Source organism: Abrus precatorius, unplaced genomic scaffold (genome assembly GCF_003935025.1).
Source record: "Abrus precatorius isolate BTA unplaced genomic scaffold, Abrus_2018 Scaffold7, whole genome shotgun sequence".
NCBI classification, from domain to species: Eukaryota; Viridiplantae; Streptophyta; class Magnoliopsida; order Fabales; family Fabaceae; genus Abrus; species Abrus precatorius.
In genome coordinates this window covers 29,388,080-29,397,710 of record NW_020874417.1, presented here as the reverse complement: position 1 = coordinate 29,397,710, position 9,631 = coordinate 29,388,080, and the positions used below count along the sequence as shown (strand labels likewise).

At 27.3% G+C, this 9,631-nt stretch overlaps 1 non-coding gene across 1 annotated transcript; it reads left to right on the top strand.

Annotated features, from left to right (window-relative positions):
• The first annotated feature begins 2,569 nt into the window (after window positions 1–2,569).
• Window positions 2,570–2,643, top strand: TRNAR-UCG. The gene has a single exon. It is a non-coding gene; the product is annotated as a tRNA-Arg (tRNA).
• The last annotated feature ends 6,988 nt before the right edge of the window (window positions 2,644–9,631 follow it).

Genomic DNA, 9,631 nt, shown 5'->3' with positions numbered 1-9,631 from the left:
ATCTATCTGTTTAAAATATGTTATGATTTAAATATTTATTTTCAACAATTACAGTACTATCTTAGACAACTCTACTATGTATTGATAGTTGTATCCAAACTTTGTTAGTAACTTAATTCTTCTGTTTTTGTGGCCATATATATAAAATGCCAAACCATTTACACGACACGCCTTGATTTTAACGATGATCAGCAAGGACAAGGTTTTCTACTAGCTGTCCGTCACTGAAAAATGACAATTAAGAAGTTATACAAATTTAATGAGACAGTAAATCTTATTTATAAAAATTTAAAATGTATTTAATTTTGTTTTTGTTATTAGCAAAATCGTGATCTTCAAAAGAATTTTGATGATTATCCATGGAACCCTTGTAGGACTCAACTCCTTTTTAAAATCCTAAAAGTAGATAAATTTTACATTACAAAGCAATAAAAAAATTATTATCATGATATAATAAAGCTTCTAGAAATTTTATTTTATTTAATATTGATTGACTATTTTAAGTAGCGGAGAGAACACGTTAAGAATATTTGTAAGCAAGGTATAACATCAATTAATTATTGGTTTTGTAGCACATTGTTTTAGTATGTGCATTGGGTTAAATTGGTTTACTCTTAACATAACACTGAAATGAAAAAGTAAATAAAATTTTTTCCTTCAAACTTCAGAATTCTAAACCCTTAATTATATATCTGTGATACAAAAAGCTAAAATCTTAGACTATGAATTGTGGGCTTCTATTCTAACTATTTAGTTTTAATTAATTTTTAACCATTAGGTGTCAAATTAATGGCTTGGATTTTGAATAATATAGAGAATCAAAATTTGAAATACTTTACTTAAAATTTAGGCTCAATTTTAGCGAAACACAATAGTCTAAAACTAATTATCGTTTAATCTTGTTTGATAGATAGAAAAATATATAAATATGCTATGCTGAAATTAAATTATAACGAAATGTGATAAGAATAGTATACAACAGAAAAAGATATAATTTTAGTAATATTTTATATTTAATGGATGATTAATAATAAATTAAATGCATTATAATATTATATCTATATTTTCTTTTTTTATTAGTCGTATTATTGGTAACTTATAGTTCTTCATATTCAAAATGATAGTTTTTTTTGTTCAGCATGTGATTTATTTATTTTTCTTAATTTATTTTGAACTCTAAAAAATATATATTAAAAAAAACTGAAATATGGATATAATGGAGAAAGAGAAATCAGACAATATTAACTAGTGTAAAAGAATGTTAAATTAAGTTTGATGAAATTTTGGCATTTATCTTTAAAATTCAATTTTCCTTTTTTTTTTTCTCAAATTGAAATGTGTGATAAAAAATTTAACACAAAATTACAATGGTAGCTGTTGTTATTTTATAATTTATTTATTATTTATCTTAGACAATATTATTTTCTTTTTTGGTTATTCTTAACTTATCAAATTTTATGTTGTATATAAAATTTATAATTTGAAAAGTTAAATATTAGTGAAATTATTATTTTTTATTCATTTATAATTTATTACGTGTACTTTTAAGAAAATCGGTTGAAAATGATATGTAAATTACAAATTTTTTAAATATTTAATTTTTTATTTGTATTTTTGTTAATTTTATTTTAAATTTTTTTATTTTTAAATATTTATTTTTATATTTATAAAAATTAGTTTAACTTTTTTATTTTGTTAATTTTTTGTAATTTATTTTTAATAGTTATATATTTGAAATTTATGATTATTAATGTATAATAATTCTGAATATTTAATTAAATTTTTTTAACATTATACAATAAAGTATTATTTTAAAATAAAATATATTTTAAAATTATTTAATTTTACAAAATTTTTATTATTTTGATTTCATAAGTGTAAAATTAAGTTAAAATATTTTAAAAATTTTATTAATTAAAAATTTATTATATATAATAATTTAAAATATATATATAAATTTTTTGTTTTAATTTTAAATTATATGTATATTTAATTTAAAAATAAGCAAAGTAGTTAATATTTAAAATAAAACACTTTTACATTTCTCGTACTATTAAAGTAGTTTATTAAATGATCTTAATTGATATTTTACATATTTTAAAAACACATAAAAATATAATATTTAAAATTATGAATGAATTCTCAAAGTGTGTTTTATATTTGTGCATGTGAGATATTTATTATAACACACTATTAATTATTAACATGTTAACCGGTATAATACATAAGGAGACAATTTTAAGTTTTCATTTCAATAAAATCCAAAGTGCTTCTTTGTTTTCATACTGTTGAACCATAATCAAAATTTTTTAAATCAATAGTTAAAAAATAAAGATGCATTATTTCTAAAGTACACTGAAAAGCATTTATTGTTTTTTAGTTCAGTTACAATCAAATTTAATCTTCTATTGACAATAAAGAGAATAGAGCATAAATATATATGTAATTTAAATATTTAAAATATTAATAATAATAATATTGTCTGCTGAACTTCCCTTGAATCATTGCGATTTATTTTTACTTTTACGACAAGGTTTTTATGAAATAAAGGCAAATTTATTGTATCTGAGACCGCATAGCGCAGTGGATTAGCGCGTTTGACTTCGGATCAAAAGGTCGTGGGTTTGACTCCCACTGTGGTCGTCTGTTTTTATCAGAAAAGCAAGGTAAGATAAGCCAAAGCATAGCTAATAAATCTTTTTCCCTTATTTATTTTAAAAGCTCAATAAACCAACAAAAGTTAATTGATTTTTCTTCAACAAATAATGTCATACACTTATTTTCATAACAGAAATAATAATACAAAAATATTTTTTAATATGTACAAATTATGCACAAATATTTTTTTAATAAAAATTATAAAATTTAATATAATTAAATATATTAATACTACTATATATTATAATTGTTATTAAAAATTTACTATATGTCTTCTTACTGAGATGAAAGGCAAAGCAAGCGTTAGCTAATAAATCATTTCTCCTTATTTATTTTAAAAGCTCAATAAACCAACAAAAATTAATTATTTTTTTAACAAATAATACCATACACTTATTTTCATAACAGAAATAATAATACAAAAATATTTTTTAATTTGTACAATGTACAAATATTTTTAATAAAAATTATAAAATTTAATATAATTAAACAAGTAAATATTACTTAAATGAATGTTCTATTAGTTATTAGTTAAGTCAACTTAATTTATTTTAAAATATTTTTAATAGTCAATATATTACATTTTATTATTAGAGATAATTATATTCGAATGAAATATAAGCACTAAAAGTAACAAAATTACTCATCTCATATTTAATACATTATCTATTGTTAAAATTTTAAAGTATTTAACTATATGTATGTGTTTTAAAATCAATAATAACGTTTCATGTTATATAAACTTTGTTCTTCAGTTAGTTAAATAATTTTATTAATAATACATATTTACTTTTTAAAATATAAATATTGAATTAGTTAGTTAGAACAACGTAAAATATAATTTTAATTTTTTAAAACATTAATATTTTACTAAAAATAAATTTAAAATACAAAAGTATTTTAACCTTAGTCTCTGAGGTGAGAGCCGAGTATCCTAACCAACTTAGACTACAACAGATGAGGTGAGAGTCAACTATCCTAACTAACTTAGACTACAACAGAAAGATAAATATAATTTTAATTTATTTTTAAAATATATTAAATTTAATTTTTAATTATTTTTATCAAATTTAATTTTATACCAAATTAAATTATTGTGATAAAATGGAATATAAATAATTATAATAACGTTATACCTTTTTTTTTTATTTCTTGTTGTCATATGCTATTTTTTTTAATTAGAATAGTGTTTTTATGATGCATAAAGAACTTATAAGATTTAAAATAAATGAAACTTAATTATTCAACATCTGAATTTATTGATAAAAATTATTTTAGTTTAATTTACGATGTCAAGTTTAAATTTTAACGAGTATAACTGTATTAAATAATATATGTAATTTTGAATTTGATCAAAATTTCATTAAATGTTTAAGTGTATGAAAATTTTAAATTATATCAAAGAAGAAAGGGTCAGATTTACATAAAATTAAAAATAAGAGAACACAATTGATTTTAAAAAAATAAAATTTCGCATGAATTAAACTAGAAAAAAGAGTAAGAATATAAAATTGAGTATTTGTTACTTAACATGATAATACAATTTGTTACCCTTAGTCCCTTTTATCACATCTGATTTTGCCATTATTTGAGAGATCTAAATTCATTTAAAATTTATTTTTATAATTTTTTAATGTCTTAAATTATCAAATATTTTTAAAATTGTATGTTAAGATTTTAAATACCTAAATTTAAGTTTTAATATTTTTTAATTTTAAAAAATTCAGCAAAAATATTAGTTATTTAAATTTAAGATTTATTTTCCAAAATATAATTTATTTATGTTTTTATTTAACCAAACAATATCCTTACAATAATTGCCAGTTTAATTAGAACTATCAAGGAATTGGTCAAAAACATTTGAAGGGCAAAGCCCAACAATGTTCTTCCTGGGCCGTAGGCAACAATTGAAGGTCAAGGCCCCAACTACGTTGTTCCTGGGCTCACTTAATTCATCAGAATGGGGACCAAAAAGAAGAAAACTTACATCAGAAATTTCCATATAAATACTCTGGCAAATGTTCTTTTCATGTTTATTGTCTACCTTGTGCCCCAAATGCTCTACCTCAAACCTTGGCAGTTGAATTTCAGTGTCAATTGCGTTGGTGATGGGCGATTCTGGTGTTCAGGAAGAAGAAAGGTATGTTACTGTTACTATTGAACTTCTCAAACAAGAACCTGAAAATGGTGATTCCCCTCCCATCCCTCTGACAATACCACTAATAGATGATCTTCCCACAGAACCTCCTATTTCGTTCGCAAAACCCCAAAGCTCTTCGAACTCTACAAGGATCAAAAGGGGGTGTTATGGTGCGGTATGACCCAGAAAGCTGAAGACTTGATGGAAGAACAACAAAGGGTCATCGAGGAAGAGCATGCTGATAAAGCTGCAGAAGATGTTACCAGGTTTATCATGATGTCGGTGGAAAAACGGCTACCTTTGGAATAGATTGCTCATTTCAGAAGAGCTTTTGGGTTGCCATTGGATTTTAGAACCCGTTGGGTTTTCAATTATCCTCAGTATTTTAGGGTGGTGAAGTCTTTTGATGGACTTGAGTTTTTGGAGCTTGTGTCTTGGAACACTGATTGGGCTATAACTGAACTAGAGAAGAAGGTGGTGAATGGAATAACTGAAAATGCCACTTTGCATACCCAGGTATGCTTTCACTGCCATTTCCTTTGAAATTCCCTTCAAATTTCAAGAGTGTATCTTAATTATGGAGAAAAGATTAGGATATGCTTGGAAGAGGATTTTTGGAGAAGAAAGGAGGGGAAGGCATGGCTTTAAATTTTAAATTAAAAGAATTATATATGATGGTTCTGAGCTCATTCAGAAATGCCCTTTGGTTCTCTGGAAGGAAAAAGTTCTCTGTCTTGTGGGTTATAGAGGAAGGAAGAAGAAGTTTGAGACATATAGTGACATGTCTGATGGGGAGGGTCATGATGGTTTGCTCCAGAGTGATTCTGAAGTGGTGAACTTGCATGTACAGATTGAGCTACAGCCTACAGGACACCTTGATTATGAGGATTCATTACTCGGGGATGATTCTGAGATGGATATTGGAGAGATTACCTGAATATTTTCCAAATTTACCACATATATTATATAATTGTTTCAATTTAAACTTCAATGTTCTAGGGAACATGCAATTGTATACCTTGATGAGTTAATATAAATTGAATTTTGAGGATGGCTTGCTGCTTTATTCGGTATGTAAATTCCAAATAGCTTGTATGTTGTTGAAATTTTGGAAACCTGTGACATTCTGCTGTTTTCCGAAAAGGATTGTACTTGCGGCTGTGTGATAGGAGGGAAAAATTATGTAGAGACTTGGCCATACGAAAAGCAAGACAGCATGGTTATTACAAACTATGTACTTGAGTATTGTCATGACAATTGAGTATGTTTGCCAGCTTGTTGAGGGCAGCAGCCATCACTTGATTGTTTCTCCTAGCCGTAGCTTACCCCCTGAAATTTTATAACTGACATTCAACCATGCTCATTGGTTCTATATAAACCCACAGTATCATAGCAATTTGCAAGTTAAATGCACAACACACAAGGAAATCACTCCTTAATAACCTCTTGAGGGAGTTTGCAGTTTTTTCAACTGTTTCTCTTAGTTGATGGTTCTCATAATAGTTCTCAGATCTTGCTCTGCGCTCTTTCACCTGTGTCATGCCACTTTACTTATTGGAGGTGCTTCCCTCTTTATCCACCATCCTTGGTAAGGCCAGGTCTGGTGGATTGAAATTCCTTTAAATCCCTAGGTATATTTTAAAGGAAGAGTATGTCAAGAACTCACTAATATATAAAACTTAAGCTGTTGGATGAAAACACATGAATGATATTATATCTGATGGACAGTCAGTAGCTTGCCAATGAATCTAGGGCTTCTGTTTTTGTCCAAAATTTATCCTACCAGTATTGAGCTCAATCCTGATCCTGACAAAAGGGCTAGATATGAACTTTTTGAGCTACAAACCCACTGACTAATGATGTTTGCATGTAACTGACAGTAATTGTTAAGAGGAGTCATTTTTGTTTGACTGTTGTTATAAATATGGTTTTATTGTTTATGCTGGTCTGAAATCTGTTTCATATCCTGTGACATTTATTAGTCACCCTTCATAGTATAGAGAAGTAATTTGTTATTTGGGAAATTATAGAAAGATATTTCATATTTATTTCTATTTTCTAGAGTAAATGAAACATTCTTCAGTATGAAAAATACTGGAAACTGGATGTTTTGTTATGTGCTTTGTTTAGTTTACTGAAGCCAGCAAGACTCGTATCCTTATTTTTGTTATTTGGTGATATTAATTTTTTGTGATGTAAAGGCTTTGGGATCAACTAGTGAGTATTCTTTTGTTACTATGATAGCTATAGGCTAGCAATGGAATCTACTTTGCTGTGAAGTGGGCAAACAAAATCTGCTTCTGTTGACAAAGTGGTGTATATTTTAACAGAAACTAATCATATAAATGTGCTCTGTATTGCAATATTATGGTTCATAACAACGATCATTACCTTTTTATCCTTACATTCTCTCTCCCTCTCTATCCGTTGTTTCTTTTCTTATGATCTTTCTATTTCCCGATAAGTCCTTAATTTTTTTATAAATTTTAATTTTTCAAAAATAATTGTTTAAACCAATTAAATGATTTTCTCTTTTGGACAACTATTTTCTTCATTTGTTTGAATTTATGGATTAATGAAAAATCTTAGCTTTTTAGATAAGGGAAAATTTTGTCTGTTGAAAACTTTTGTTCTACAATGTTGCTTCAATAGTAATGAACTAGGAGTATTAAATCCTAAGCTGCTTGGACTTGGTCCTTAGGTGCTGGTTTTATTCTTGTATCTGACATGTATGCCCAATTTTTCACTTGGAGATTCAATGCCATGCATGCTTGTTTTCAGTATCATTGGCATCTTAAAAAAGTAAAGCTATGATTCAGGGAAAAGACTAATTAAAGGTTCAAATTATCCTTTTTAGAATTTAATAAATCCAAACAATAGGAGTTTAGGTAATAGAGTAAAGTTAGTACTTAGTGGTGCCCTGGCAAGGGGTTTTCTTAGTGCTGATATTGTGTGTGTATATATAAGTGAGAAAAGGAGTGCTATGTCAAATACCTAATTTATGAGAGAAAAAATAGAATGTATTGTATAACTCTATAATGAAGACTCTCTTCTTTGGTATGAATATGTATATAATAACAATCTTAATCTTGATTTCCATGTGATTCAGTTTTTTATGAATATGACCATGGATGAACTTGATGCACCAACAGCAAAGTTTTGGAAATATAAAATTAAAATTTGCTGGACAATGATAAGTTTCTTCAGTCTTAATGTTTTAAACTTTTTACAATATTTCAATTAAAGAAAAATGCATGAAGAATACAATATACAATTAGAATTTCCCTTATCACTTTTGTTTATGATTATCTGTGCTTGAACTCTCTTAGGATAATCTAAAATAATGATCTTACACCAGATAATCGCTCTGTATTATTCAGATCTTGACACTAACATAGTTATTTGTGGAAGGATTATCATAGATCCCTTAATTGGCTTGCACATTATGCTATCAAGTTTTTTTTTTTTTTTTTTTTGGGGGGGGGGGGGGGGGGGAGGGGAAACTTGTAGTTTTGAGGGGATTGTTATCTGGTATTTTATATTAAATTGTTTTGTGAAGTTAGGTTAATCAAATATGCTGTATTTTGGTAGGCTCATATGCTCATGGCTGCTAATTGAGGCATTGCTCTTGTGCCACCTTTACTTCTAAATTGAAATTTAGGGAGGGCTTGAAAGAGCATATACAGATATGTAAATAATTTATGATTCTTATAAGCATTTTTCAGTTTAGTTTAATAAACTTTTCATAGTTTATCAATTTTTTTTTGTAATAAATTTCATGATTAAACTTAGGTCATAGTTTTTCATGTGATAAGAGTTTATTAAATAGGTACTTAATTAAACTGCTTGCCCAAATGCACCCTTAATATGGCTTTGAAATCAAACCAAAATGTGCTTTTTTTGGATGTCGGTCAGTTTGTGATTTGCATCCATTTTAACTTGCAACTTACCTAATAGCAGTAAGCCAATAATCTTGTAAGCATTTCGTATCCCTGCAATAACAATGTAATGTCTAGGGTTAACTTGGTTCCCCTTGATCGAAAAAGTGAGTCAAATCAATCCACTTCATGTTATTGGTGATCTACAAAAAATGTCAATTGGTTAGTGGATTGAGTTGGGTTGATTTAAATTTAAAAAATGAATACAAACTCAAACAACTAAAAAAGAAAAATAAAAAAAATTAATAAAAATAGAAAATATACCATAAAAATTCCCCATTACTAGCTGCTAGTTGTTTATGTGTATGTATAACTTGTATGCCAACTTAGGACACCACAAGTTTATTATTTGTAACTTGGGGTGTTTGTGAGTTGATTTCTTCTACAACCTATGATGCACAAATATGATATGTATTTGATATAAATTATTCTTAAAATTATAGGGTATAAGATACATGTAGGATACATATTCAGATTTGTATAAAAAATATAAAGACACTAAAAATCATAGTAGTATCACAATGGAGCAGCATGGTGCTGCTATAGAGACCTAATAGCTTTGTGGTTCAAAAGTGTGCCAGTTGCGCCGCAAATCGTGGCAAAAAATGGTGGAAATCGCAGATGTTATTCTATTCTTGTTGAAATTCCAAACTTGCCCTCTATTTCTGAATGTTAGGTGACTTTTAAGAGTGACAATCTTAGGATTTTGCCCCCTTTTTATTTTTTTATATATTCTCCCTTCCTCTTTTGTAGCCCTAAGCTTCTCATTTCCATCTCTCAGCTCTCTATTATTTTTCCTCTTATTTCATCTTTGTTCTCTATGATTCCACTGCTTCTAGTGGCCTGCATCTTTGGTGAGGCTTTTGACGCAACAAAGACGTTTTCTGTTCATTTT